At 31.0% G+C, this 15497-nt stretch overlaps 1 protein-coding gene and 1 long non-coding RNA gene across 3 annotated transcripts in view; one reads left to right on the top strand and one right to left on the bottom strand.

Moving 5' to 3' along the window:
- The window catches only part of LOC122818569 (uncharacterized), a 244941-nt gene that overhangs the window by 73985 nt on the left and 155459 nt on the right, over positions 1-15497 (top strand). The gene's annotated exons all lie outside the window — the stretch shown is intronic.
- On the bottom strand, positions 2420-4492 carry LOC127011847 (uncharacterized). Its single transcript, XR_007765308.1, has 2 exons — positions 4124-4492; positions 2420-4029 (listed from the first exon to the last, which is right to left on the bottom strand). It is a non-coding gene; the product is annotated as an uncharacterized LOC127011847 (long non-coding RNA).

Raw genomic sequence — 15497 nt, 5'->3', positions numbered from 1 at the left:
AAACCTTAAAGTGATTCCACTAGCTAATTTTTCTATACACACCCGTCTAACTTTATCGTAGACAAAAACAATTTCGATATCCTCAGCCCTAAAAAGTGATCCTATAAGTCTTATACAACTTTAACATTAAAGTGATTCTTTAGCTCATTTTTCCTAGACACACTCCTCAAAAGGAATCGTATAACATATAAGAAAAACTAGAGTATAAGACCGCAGCGGCGGTCATCGCAGCGGCAGTCTCGGCAGCGTTCAAACCTCCGCTGCGAAAACCGCCGCTCCCGTATATTCCCACTACTCGACCGAAAAAATTCTTGAAGTACACGAGTTGGCTTTCACAAAAAATTATCACCTACAGTGGTGATATATGCTGACATTGAGGCTAATCTTGAAAATTACAGTACATGCCTAAACTCAACAACAACTCGACAACAAAAGTACAAAAGCATACTGCATGTTCAGTATCATTTTACATTGCGCATAAATATAATCCGGCTCTTAACGAATTGTACTCATATGAAGGTGTGTTACAAAAAATATAAAGAAATTACATATATTTAATACTAATAAAGAAAAAACTATGAGTTTGTTTTACAAATATTGGTCAACCCCCAAAGTTCCGAGCACAAGTCCAATAAATGACGATGAACAGAAGAAATACATGATGACGACCTGGAAAAACACTTCGCCCAATTTATTGGAAATTACGTGGGAACTATTCATAAAAATTGTAAGCCAAAATATAAATTAAGTGATCCCTTCTTCCCCGTAGTCTTTCATAATTTATCGAAATATGATATACATTTATTCATACTGAATTAGAAGGCGACTTAAGCCCTATACCTTGTAATAAAGAACTTTACATAGCACTAACGCAGACAATTAAAATAAATGCCTCAAATAGATAAAAATAAGATATATCGATTCAATTAGGTTTTAAAATTCAAGTTTAGAAAAACTTTCAAGGTACATGGAGGAAAAAAATTTTAAAGTTCTAAGCACGAAATTTCCGGGAGAAAAATGTATGCGAATGAGTAGGAAGTGGGTCTTTCCATACGACTATTTAGATAGTTTTGAAAATTTTGATGACACCCATCTTCCTGACATTGCTAAGTTTTATAACTCTCTCAGTGAAGAAAATTGTAGTACCGAGGATTACAATTTTGCTCAAAAGGTTTGGGAAACTTTTAATTGTAACACTATTAGAGATTATTAAAAACTTTATTTAGAAAATGACGTTTAAATTTTGACTGATATCTTTGAAAATTTTATGGAAATTTGTCGGAGAATTTATAAGTTAGTTGTAACAGCACCTTCAATATCTTGGGATGCTATGCTCAAGTATACCAATGTAAATTTAGAATTAATTAGCGATGGAGACATATACAATTTTTCGAAAAGAACAATACGAGGAGGGTTAACTCAATGTACGCAACGAATTTCTATAGCTAATAATAAATGCCTGAATAACTTTGATCATAGTAAACCAAATAGCATTATATTGACTTAAATACTAATCAGAAAAAATTAGCGGGAAATGATTTTGAAAAAAAATTTGTTAAGTTAATGAATAATGCAGTATATGGAAAAACAATGGCTAAGCGTAGAAATATAGTTTTAGTAAAACACTATAAGTCAAGACTGAATCCTCCAGGTTTTAGACAACGCATAGCTAGATATGATTTCCATAGCGTTGAAATATTCGGGTCTGATCTAGCGGCAATTGAGTCAACACCATCACAAATTATGTATACATAATAGGGGCTGCTATTTTAGAATTATCAAAATGATTAATATATGAATTTTTTTATAATTTTTTATTGCTTAAAAGTCCTTTTTCGAAAATTATATATATGGATACTGGTTCATTTATTTTATCTTCAGAGGAAGACTTTTACGAAACTATAAAAGAAAATCCTGAACGATTTGATACCTCAAATTATAAACTAGAAAACCAATTTAATATAGTTAAAGCTAATAATAGGGAACCTGGCAAAATGAAGGATGAACATGCAGGTAGGGTTATGACTTCTTTTGCTGGACTGAAGGCTAAGGCATACTCTTGTTTAGTTGATAAGGAAGGAAACGAAAACGAATGTATAAAAAAAATTAAAGGAGTTAAGAAATCAGTTATTAAAAAACTGAATCATGAAGATTATATAGAATGTATAAAATATAAAAAACATTTTATGGATCCCAGCGAGTTATTCGAAGTAGGTCGCACATCCTCTATACTGAAATTATGAATAAAATAAGTCTTAATTATAAGGATGATAAGAGATATATTTTACCAGATAATTGTAATACATTGGCTCATGGTCATTATAATATTGAACATATATTAAGTAGTTAAAATTAAACCCGTTATTAAGTAAATGTTTATATTATAAGAATAAAAATTTGTAAATAAATAGATAAAAAATTAAACTTGTTATTGTTGCGTTTTATTACTTTAGCAGGTCATTTACAGATATCCATGAGTTGTGGCTGGAATCGAAACCGCTCCATTTTACAAGCACTTGATTATTTTTCCTTTTTAGTATTTTCTCTACTAGAAAGCATTTTTGTCTTTCACTTTTTTAAGTTCCTCTTCATAAAATGACCCATTAATAGGGGTACCCATATAATCTTGTATTTCATATGTTACGGGGTATGTAGACTTGACTTTTAAAACTTTAAAAACTTCTGTGGTCCAATTAGGTTCGTATCCCTTCATAAATGCTCCCTTGTATTTACTTATTCTAACAAAATCACCTACTAAAAATTTATGTTTTGGAAATATTTTTGGTATATTATATACCGATTTTAAAATAAACTCTTCATTTTTCGTGCAGACATCTATAGGCTTCATTTTAATTGTTCGGTGATATGAATTATTGTATTGATTTACGAGATAATTGATGTTATGAATCCACTTATATTTATCCTGCATACTAAACATTTTCCACATACGATTTTTTAATGTTCTATTAAAGCGTTCACATATAGAAGCCTTGAGATGCGTATAAGTATGATAATGATTTATATCAAATTTATCCATTAATTTCCTAAAAGTGGAATTAAAAAATTCTTTCCCTTGATCTGACTGAATATTCTTGGGTGTACTTTTACTCTTTTTAAAAACAGATTTCATTGGTTCTGCTACATCCAGGGCAGACTTTGACTTAACTGCCTCGGCGTATGCATACTTTGAGAACGTGTCAATAACGGTCAGTAAATATCTAAAACCCTTATTTTCTTTCGAAAATGGTATCATTTCAACTAAATCAATTTGCCATGTGTCATTTATCCCTTTTTGAACGAACTTTCGCCGTATGAAGTTTTTTCGCGCTGCCTTATGAATTTCATCGACAACTTGTTGTTTGCTCATCTTAAGGTGTTGATTTATTAGTATTATTTTTTATTTGATGACGATGGTTGCTTAGTCAATAATGCTTGCTTATATACAAGAACATCCCTTTTTATTTCTGAACGCATCTTTTTTGATATTTCAAAACATAATCGTGTTAAATCTATTTGCACATCCTTATCATAGGTACCTTCTAAATCAGATAGTTGAATATCAAATTTTTGTAAAGATACACACTTAGGAATAATATGATTATTGTAAAGATATATTACTTGCTGTCTTAATATGGAGTTCCAACATAAAAATGTAGTAAAAAATATGCCTAATCTTAGTAATGATCTCCAGGACTCAGAATCGAACTCAATTTTGTTACCATACTGATTAATTACAAAAACGTATTGCTTATCTGATTTCCTAAATCCAAAGTTACATTTTATGAAAGGCATACACGGATGATCAACAATTGTATCAGACATCAAGAAGTCATACTGATCCAGCTTCAACTGAATAAATTCCTTATACGTAAGAAGTTGCATCCATTCGTCTTTGTCAAATCCAATGAAATTATTTTTACTTTGCTGCATCCAAACCATCGGCAAAAATTTTCGAGTAGTTGACAGACCACATTTCAATTTTAAGTTATGAACAACATAATACTCGAATCCAAAAATGACTTCGTGGTCCTGTTTCTTTCGAGAAGTTTTATTTCTTTTAGTTACACACATGTCCATCAGGTAAGACTACTTTAAATAAACTGTAAATATGTTCTAGTCTTACCGGTATATAAAGGAGAAAGCCCTAGCAAGCACACCCTCAGTTGATTAAAAAATCTCAACCAATGATGAACACAGTCGATCTAATTCAAGCATTATAGTAGATTTTCAATATGTACTTGGTAACAACAAACAAGTTTTCGTTAAGGAGCTGGCGTTTATGCCTGCTGGAACTGTTATACCTAATTTTTTCCATTTCAAACCGCCATATAACATAAAAGAATTGGATAATGGAGCTCTTAAGCAGCAGCACCTTAACCAGCAGAACATAAACGGATTGGATTGGTCAGCTGGAGATATTCCATACACAAGTCTTGAAGAAATACTCACACCACTCAATAAGTATCACACAGTTCTTGTTCGTGGTGAAATTAAAAAAAGAATTTTTTAATCAAGTATTTATCAACAAACATTATCGATATAGATATCGGAAGAAGTTTAACTCAACTACCCAATTTTTTTACGAATTGTAGAATACACAAGAAAAAACTTCCACTTCGATGTTCATTAAATAATTTATTTAAGCTGTTTGTATTCTTAGAAAACACCAATTATGAAATATATAGTAATGGTGACACATGTGTTTAAAATTTAGTAAAAAGAAATTCATGGTCCTATCAGGTTGTCTCTTATTATGGATTCTTTTAAGAGATTTTTTGGAAATGATCCCCGTAAAAATGGATACACGCAACTTATTTATTGTAATTATTGCGGATCTGATACTCATTTCGAGAAGAACTGCTCCAAGAAACGCGATCAAGTGAATATTAATAAAACCTAATATAACTTAAAAACATTATATAAGCAATTAGTAATAATATAATATATTAAAATTCATTCCGAATAAAAAAATTTTTGTAATAAAAAAAGTTTACACAATTTATACATCCTTTTACAATGCTTATTTGTGGACCCTCAGGATCGGGAAAAAAACCTTTTTAGAACATCTAATCACCAAAAAGAATGATCTTTTTAATATTTCAATAGATCGAATTATTTGGTGTTATGCAGAGGAGAGTGCCAAGCCCAATTTCGAAAAGATTGAATATTTTAAAGGAGTCCCTGAAACAGTTGAAAATGAAACGAATGAACCAATTCTTTTAATATTGGATGACTTGATGATGGGAGCCTTTAATAAAAATGTGTGTGAGCTGTTTACAAAAGGATCACACCATAGGAATTTATCAGTAATAGTGGTAACTCAGAACATATTTCATAAATCTTCGCACACCAGAGATATTTCACTAAATACCAAATACATTGTTGCTTTCAAAAATCCTCGTGATAAGCTTTAATTTCAATGTTTAGCAAGACAAATTTACCCAGAAAACCCCACGGAGCTATTTAGAATATATAAAGAAGTAACGGAGCAACCTCACGGATATTTACTTATTGATCTCACTCAGGGCATTAACGATCTCTTAAGATTTAGATCTGACATTTTTAATTCAGAATATTCTGTGTGCTATTCAAATGAAAATGGTTTACAAAAAGAGCCTAAATCGCTTGAAAGCGAACAATCATTTATTGTATGTGCTCAAAAAGGCCGACAATAGACTACGTAAGGCAATTATAAGCAATAGTAATAGTGACCTGGTAAAAACAATAGTAGAGATTGTATTGAACACATTACAGGGAAACCATAAAGTTACTAAATCCCATCTTAATGCTCTAAAAAAGTATAAAAATGCATTGCGCTACCTTTCGTGCCCAAAACGTACATTAAACTCTAAGAGAAAAGTCCTTATTCAAAAAGGGGGATTTCTACCGATTCTAATAACTTCATTGCTTTCTGGAATTTTTGGAAAACTATTAAAAAATGATTAAGAATAAACATAATTTAAGCAAAGTAATTTTAATGCATCCTAACAGCTATCAGAAATTGATAAACAATGATAGAGGAAATGAATTAATAAATATAAAATTTTTACCAATATTAAATAATAACAAAATAAGTGATTTCGATAAATGGATCAAAATTCGTCAAGAATTAAGTTACTATCAAAACAAAAAACGTAATAAATCATGGAATTTTCAAAATGAACAAAAAGCGAATCCTATTACAACCAAAACAATTGAATCCCAAACCACTGATTGGATTGATATAAAACCCAGCACATCAAAATCAACATCAAAGTACGATCACTCACGTCCGGAAAAATTTGAGTTTCCCGATTTACCACCTGAAAGTGATAATGAGGATTTTAGTTAAAAATACAAAAGAAAATGTTGTTTCAGATAAACGAAAAGTGAGTGATACCTCTTTTTTAGATAGTGAAACAGATAAAAAGAAAATAGGATTAGAGAAACCAGTGCTCAAAGCGAAGCTTAATGAACGACAACGCAAATTCAAAGCAAAACTACAAAAATTGAAAACGGAAACTTTACCTTATCAAAATTTTAAATATGTAACAGGACGTGAAAGGTTAATGCGATCGGTTAGAACAAAAAATCCAGTACAAACTGGTAAAAATAAATTAAATTGGATTTCGTATCATTAACTTCCATAAATATCAAATATGGGTTATTTAAATGAGATTTTTATCACATTGTTAAGTAACGACTCAATGAATGTATTTCCTGACAACGTAAAGTGTGCATTTACAAACATTGTTAACATTCCAGAAGACATGAACGATGACTGGGAAGTCGGTATTTCAGACATATATTTGAATAATTACATTAAATATACACCTAACCAAGATAAAAATGTCGTTGAAGAAACCGAGTTTGTTAGTCTTGTAAATGCAGAAACATTTAGGAATAAAAATGTATCCGTTAAAACGAATATTCCTGAAAATGGATTGATTTTTATTTACACTGACATAATAAAACCAAGGGCAGTAGGTAGTAAAAGACCGCGATGTCTTCGTGTAATGCATTATAATGGAAAGGAAAGAAATATTCAATTTAAAAATATTGAATATTACCCTTTGGACATATGGTCGCCAAATGAAATCTCAATACTCATTACTGATTCCAATAGATATAAGGTACCATTTGAAACTTCAGCTGTTCCCATTTTCGTTACTCTTCACTTTAGAAGAAGAAGAAGGTCAGGACTATAAATAATGCATACCCAAATGTTATTTATTTAGAACCAAAATAGTCATCATGGTGAAATCTTATCAGGATTATTATGTAAATCAGTGTGGTGGGGGCTTAAGCAACATCGGAAGTCTTTACAAATCTCCGCATATAGTGCAACAAGGACGAGGAATAGGAAATTTTTTTAGCGGTCTTTTTAATTACATAAAACCACTTTTTCTTTCGGGCATAACTGCTATAAAAAATCAGGCTGCTGAGACTGGTAAGGCTGTAATCAATGAATTTGGGAGAAAGCCTTTAAGAAATATAATTCAAGAACAAAGTAAAATTACCAAACAATTAAAAACAATCCAGAACGCTTCGATACCTCAAATTATAGACTGGAAAACCAATTTAATATTGTTCAGGCTAATAACAGAGAGCTAGGAAAGCGGTTGTATAAAAAAAATAAAAGAAGTTAAGAAATCAATTATTAAGAAACTGAATCATGAAGATTATATCGAATGTATAAAATATAAAAAATACATTTTATGGAGCTCAGCGAGTAATTCGTAGTAGATGCCACATTCTTTATACAGAAGTTATGAATAAAATTAGTCTTAATTATAAGGACGATTATTATTGTTGTCATTGTCATTATTATATTGAAAATATATTAAGCAGTAACCTAACATAGTAATAAAAAATATTTGTATAATAACATTAAATGAATAAATAAATAAATATAAATAATGAAAAAAATCAATTTTTTAGTTTCGCGTTTCATTACTTTAACAGGTCATTTACAGAAATCCATAAGTTGTGGCTGGATTCAAAACCGCTCCAAGGACTTGGTTATTTTGTCTCTGAAGTATTTTCTCTACTAGGAAAGCATTTTTATCTGTTACTTTTTTTTACTCCTCTTGATAAAATGACCCTTTAAGGGGTACTTATATAATCTTCAATTTCATAAGTAACCGGATGGGTTGACTTAACTTTTAAAATTTTAAAAACTTTTGTGGTCCAGTGTGGTTTATGTCCCTTCATGAACACTACCTACTGAAAATTTATGTTTTGGAATTATTTTATACTGGTTTTAAAACAAGCTCTTTATTTTTAGAGAAGACTTCTATAGGTTTAATTTTAATTGTTCGGTGATATAAATTATTGTATTGACCCACGATATAATTAATATTATCAATCTACTTATATTTTCCATGCATACTAAACATTTTCCACATGTGATTTTTTAATGTTCGATTAAAGCGGACACATATAGAAGCCTTAAGATGAGTATAGGTATGATAATGATTAATATGAAATTTTGTTATTAATTTGACTTGATCTGACTGAATATTCTTGGGTTTACTTTTACTCTTTATAAGAAAAGCTTTCATTGCCTCTAAAACCCTTATTTTTTTTCCTAAAAGGTATCATTTCGACTAAATCAATTTGCCATGTGTCTGTACGCATCTTTTTTGAAATTTCAAATTCGTGTTAAATATTTTTTTCACATCTTTATCATAGGAACCCTCTAGATCAGATAATTGAATATCAAATCGTTGTAAGGATGCACACTTACGAATAATATGAGTATTGTATTACTTGCTGTCGCAATATAGAATTCCAACATGAAAACGTAGTGAAAAAAATGGCTAATCGTAGTAATGATCTCCAGGACTCAGAATCGAACTCAATTTTGTTACCATACTGATTAATTACAAAAACGTATTGCTTATCTGATTTCCTAAATCCAAAGTTACATTTTATGAAAGGCATACACGGATGATCAACAATTGTATCAGACATCAAGAAGTCATACTGATCCAGCTTCAACTGAATAAATTGCTTATATGTAAGCAGTTGCATCCATTTGTTTTGTCAAATCCAATAAAAATATTTTTACTTTGCTGCATCCAGATCATGGGTGAAAATTTTCGAATAGTTGACAACTTACCAATCATGAACACTCTTGATCGTAATTCAAGCTTTATTGTAGATTTTCAATATGTACTTGGAAACAAAAATCAAATTTTTGCATGCATGCTTGCTGGAACCGTGATATCAAATTTCTTTCATTTTAAACCGCCATTAATATAAAAGAATTGAATAATGAGGCTCTAAAGCAGCAACACCTAAATCAGCAGAATATAAACGGATTGGTTGGTCAGCTGGTATACAAGTCTTGAAGAAATACTAACACCACTTAATAACTATCATACAGTTATTGTTCGTGTTGAAATTAAAAAACATTTTTTAGCTGAGTATTTATCAACAAACATTATCGATATTCATATCGGAAAAAGTTTATCACAATTACCCAATTTTTCCACCAATTGTAGAATACACAAGAAAAAACGTCCACTTCTGTGTTCATTAAATAATTTGTTTAAGTTATTTGTATACCTAGAAAACACAAATTATGAAATATACAGTAATGGTAACACATATGTTTAAAATTCAGTCAAAATAATAAGTGTATAAATCAGGTTATTTCCTACTATTATTATTGTTGCGGATCTGATACTCATTTCGAGAAGAACTGAGCGAAGAAACGCGACTAGGAGAAAATAAAACAAAACTAGTGTAATTTACAAAACATTATATAGGAAAATAGTTATATGAAATTTTTTAAAATTTATCCTGATTCAAAACAAAAATATTAAATAATATTAAAAAAATGTTAACGCAAATGTTAACCCTTTTACAATGCTAATTTACGGACCATCAGGATCGGGATAAACAACCTGTTTAGAAAATCTAATAACTAAGAAGAGTGATCTTTTAAATATTTCAATAGATCGAATTATTTGGTGTTATGGAGAGGAGAGCGCCAAGCCAAATTTTAAAGAAGTTCCTGAAGTTCCTGATACAATTAAAAATGGAACAAATAAACATATTTTTTTAATATTGGACGATTTGATGATGGCAGCGTTTAACAAAAATGTTTGTGAGCTGTTTACTAAAGGCTAACGCCATGGGAACTTATCAGTAGTAGTGGTGACTAAGAACATATTTCATAAATCTTCGCATACCAGAGATATTTCACTAAATACCAAATATATGGTTGCTTTTAAGAATCCTCGTGATAAGCTTCAATTTCAATGTTTAGCAATACAACTTTATCCTGAAAACCCAACGGAGTTATTTAGAATATATAAGGAAGTAACGGAGAAGCCACACGGATATTTACTTATTGATCTCACTCAGGGAATTAACGATCTATTAAGATTTAGATCACACATATGTAATTCGGAATATACAATGTGCTATTTAGATGAAAATGGTTTACAAAAAAAGTCTAAATCGCTTGAAAGCGAACAAACATTTATTGTATGTGCTCAAAAAAGCCGATAATAGGCTACGTAAGGCAATTATAATGATAGTGAACTAGTAAAAACAATAGTGGAGATTTTATTGAACACATTACAAGGAAACTTTAAAGTTACTTAACCACATCTAAGTGCTCTAAAAAAGTATAAAAATGCTTTGCGATATCTTTCGAGTCTAAAACGTACATTAAACTCTAAGAGAAAGGTCGTATTAAAAAAGGGGGACTTTTACCTATTCTGTTAAGTTCGTTGCTTTCTGGAATTTTTGGGAAACTTTTAAAAATGATTAAAAATAAACACAATTTAACTAAAGTTATTTTAAATGCATCCTAACTCCTATCAGAAATTAAACAATGATAGGGGGAATTTACTAATAAATATACAATTTTTACCAATTTTAAATAATAACAAAATAAGTGATTTTGACAAGCGGATTCAAATTCGTCAAGAATTGAGTTACTACCAAAATAAAAAACGTAGCAAGTCATAGAATGTTCAAAATGAACAAAAAGCTCCTCTTTTTTCGACCAGAACAAATGAAACTCAAACCACAGATCGGATAAATATAAAACCAAGCACATCAAAATAAATATCAAAGTATGAACATTCACTTCCAGAAAAATTAGAGCTTCTTCCATTACCACCTGAAAGTGATGACGAGAATTTAAATTCAAAGGAATATTAAGATAGATATAAAGGAATTAGGATTGGAAAAGGCAGTGTCAAATGTGAAGCTTACTGAACGACAACGTAAATTAAAAGCAAAACTAGAAAAATTAAAAAACGAAAACATTACCATATCGAGATCTTAGATATGTAACAGGACGTGAGAAGTCAACACGACGGGCTCGAACAAAAAATCCAGTACAAGCTGGTAAAAACAAAATAAATTGGATATCGTATCAATAACTAAAATTAAGAGACCAACTATGGGTTAGTCGAAAGAGATTTTTATCACATTGCTTAGTAATGATTGTACCAATGTTTTCCCTGTTAACGTAAAGTGTGCATTTACAAACATTATTAATATCCCTGAAGACATGAACGACGATTGGGAAGTCGGTATTACAGATATATATTTGAATAATTACATTAAATATACACCAATCAAGATAAAAGTTTTAAAGAAACCGAATTTGTTAGTTTAGTAAATGCTGAAACATTTAGGTATAAAAATGTATCCCATGAGTTAAAAATGTCTGAAAATGGATTGATTTTTATTTACACGAAAATAATAAAACCAAGGTCAGTAGGTAGTAAAAGACCCAGATGCCTTCGTGTAATGCATTATATCGAAAAAGAGAAAAATATTCAATTTAATATTATTAAATATATGGTCCCCAAATGAAATCTAAATACTAATTACGGATTCAAATGGATACAAGATCCCATTTGCAGCTTCAGCTGTTCCTATTTTCGTTACTCTTCACTTTAGAAGAAGGATACCTCTATATGCAAAGCATATAAACTCTACAAATAAAACATACACAAAAAATATTTACTTAGAACAGTCATCATGGTGAAATCTTATCAGGATTATTATGTAAATCAGGGTGGCGGGGGATTAAGCAACATCGGAAGCCTTTATGTGTCACCCCGAATAGTGCAACAAGGACGAGGAATCGGAAGCTTGTTTTTTGGTCGTTTTAATTACATTAACACTTTTTCTTTCGGGCATAACTGCTATAAAAAATCAGGCCGCTGAGACTGAAATGAATTTGGGAGAAAGCCGGTAAGAAATATAATTCAAGAACAAAATGAAATTGCTTTATAAAACCTATCAAACAAAGCAATCGATAAAATTACATGTTTTCAAAATGGAAGAGAAAAAAGAAATAAAAAGGTGGGTACTAGAAATAAAAAACACTTCATTTAACATCTAAACGACAACGTAAACATACCGAGACGCATAAAAAAAAAGTCTATAAGAAAATTAAATTTTAGCGATATTTTCTCTAAAGCAAAATGAGTAACCATATCGAATGTACGAAAAGTGAATTGGATTTGTTTGCACCAAACCCCACACAAAGTTCTATGGGGAAGTCCCAATTGATTCCTTGGACGGTGCCTCCTCAAACGAATTTGTTTGCTTAGAATATGGGGAAACGTACCGAGATTTATCAAGTGTTTACCTACGACTTGTAGTGCAACTTAGAAAAAATGATAACAACGTTATCGAAGGAAATGCTGTCGGTGTAGTAAACAATAATTTACACTCAATATTTAGAAACCGACACTGAATCAAATTTGAAGATAATAGAAGCACAACTTTTTATGAATCACATAATAATTTACACCAGCATTTTATTGGCTCATCATCATGTTCTTCAAATAAAAAATGCTCTATACCCATTCAGCAAAGGCGAAGTCAAATGAAATGTTTGATACAAATATTTTTATATTAGCCTTTGACTTAACTACTGATCAATCAAATTCAACTGTATGTTCAAATTTGATCTGGCAAGGTACTATAACAATCAAAGGAAGATTTTCGCAACCACTTACTGAAACAGTTACTTGTTTAGTATACTGTGAATACCATTCCATGCTTGATATTGATAAACATAGAAATATTCGAACGCTTTTTTAAAATGAATACTCTACAAATTCAACATTTGCTTTCTAAGCATTCAAAAACACGATATATTTTTAAATGATTATTTCCTTCGGATCAGTTACCGAAATCTATTTTAAAGTATCCCGCTTTAATAATTGCGAGCACCGATACTTCAGATCAGAAAGGAGCTCATTGGATTGCATTCTATTTTGATAGTCGTAGGTCAGCAGAATTTTTCGATTCATATGGACAATATCGCCAGAAAAAGGAATTTGTAAAATTTGCAAAATATAACGCTTATAAATATTTTTATAATAAGCAACAACTACAAGGATATTTTTCTAATACTTGCAGTCATTATTGCCTGCTGTATGGTCTTTTTAAAAGTAAAACGAAAACACTAAACTTTTTTTTTTTTAATTTCAAGAAAAGGTCCTTTTATACAATGATAATTTAATACTACAAATTTTTAAGAACCATTTTAAAAAATAAAAACTGTTTATTAAGTAAAATTAATTTATTTTATTTATGGTTTTGGAGCAATTCGTTTGTTCAACTTATAATATTTTATTAGAAGAACAAGGGCTTCTTTTTTCAGTGCCGGCAGCATATTAGTGGTAGATGAGGCATCATCGTCGCTCCAGGGGTAAAGTTTGTAGTGGAATCCGAACTTTGAATGGATCAACTCATTTTCCTCTAAGTCCTCCAGAGTAGCTTTCAGAAATTCCATCCGTCGTAGGTGTTGCTCGAAAAGCATGCCTTTAAATTGCATCAAGAATAATTCCTAAAAGGTGTCTTTGTAGAAAATTTGTTAGCATAACTCTGAGGTAGAAATATCCAAACACCTTTCTCGTCCTTATCAGTTATAGACAGAGCTATTTTTAATGATCTTATACTCAAATCCAGTACATAGATTTTCAATTTTTGTATAGCCAATCACAGGCTTCGATTCATTAAGGGTCTCTTAAAAGTCCTATAAAATTTAACCGAATTTATATTTATTTTTAATATAATTTTATATATATTTTTTTTATATATACTCATACTAGTCTTATGAAACGTGATATTGGATTTTTTATGTCGCAGAACCTAACCGTCGTATACTAATTCCTTTACTAAAAATGACATGGTATTTTATACTGATCCAAAAGTAAAAGTATTACTATCAATGCATGATAGCTACACAAATTATTATCTATATATATATATATATATGTATATATATATAGGTATATATACCAAAAAGTCATTTAATCCATGTAATATTTGAGAGTGCGATAAGAAAGAGATACCAGTATATCTATCTCATTTTATATCTATGTAAGTAAGTCAATAGCGTTAAAATAAAGTTAGTGTACATAATGTAAAAACAAAGAAAAAGTGATACCAGTATATATATCTCATTTTAAATATGTCAATAGCGTTATAATAAAGTTAGTGTACATAATGTAGAAAAGTCAGTTTATTTATTCCAACATCGGAATGGCAAAGTTTTATTTCGAGTTGTGTTCAGAACCAAAATCCTTTACTACTTGAAACGCCTCGAAGATGTTGTCGTCGTCTGGAAACATTTCCGTAGGGATAGGTTCGTCCAATTTAATTTCCTGTCCACACTGAAAGAGATCCTGGCTTTCATCGTTTAGGATGAGGGACTCCAGACCAGCCTGCGTAGCAGTCCCCATCCCTCTCTTGGCTAGAAGCTGCAGCAGGTTGAAATACTCTTCGTAGGAGACGATCAACCGAATCTTCGGTTTAGGAAGCATCCACAACCTCCTGATCCGAGTTTTCAATAATCTCGACATCAGAATCCTGCGTCTCTGGTATTTTGTGATCAATCTCAACCTCATTAATGGTATCAACAAACTCATTAGTAAGATACTGAGGCGTTTAAAGAACTGATCCTGAGCAATTTGAGGGGTGTCATTTTTATAGTCTAGAATGTTCACTTAACAGGTTGTCATCTACAGGGAGTGCATTCAGGAATGTTGTACTCCTAGAACCAATCCGATTGGTTCTCGAATATAGGACGCAGAACAAGACCGCAGTCGAATGGTTATTAGAGGGAAAAGGAAGACAAGGATCGCTATCAGGAGTGTTCAGCATGTAGGTAAATATCGATGGTGTATCGGCTATGGGATAGGTTTCGCTTACGAAAGGTTATCTCTGTGTAAGCAAGATACAAAATTATTGACAACATTTGCGCTAGTGCAACCATTAAAATTTTCTCAAGCCTTAAGCTGAGAGTAGCTATAATTAGGGGGATCAGAGGTTTTTTCGACGGTTTTGTTTAAAATCATAATCAGTGTGTTTCCTATCCGAGGGGGGTTCTCTCTAGGGTTCTATCCTATTGGAATTTCGCAGCCTTTCTGCGATGCGCAGTTTTTTTAGAACTATTGTGGCCATGTTACATACAGCGGACCAATTTACTTCTGATTCAAGCATAATTTCCACCAGGTTACAAA

Source organism: Drosophila biarmipes, unplaced genomic scaffold (assembly GCF_025231255.1).
Source record: "Drosophila biarmipes strain raj3 unplaced genomic scaffold, RU_DBia_V1.1 ptg000015l, whole genome shotgun sequence".
NCBI lineage: Eukaryota > Metazoa > Arthropoda > Insecta > Diptera > Drosophilidae > Drosophila > Drosophila biarmipes.
This window is presented reverse-complemented; position numbering and strand designations above follow the sequence as displayed.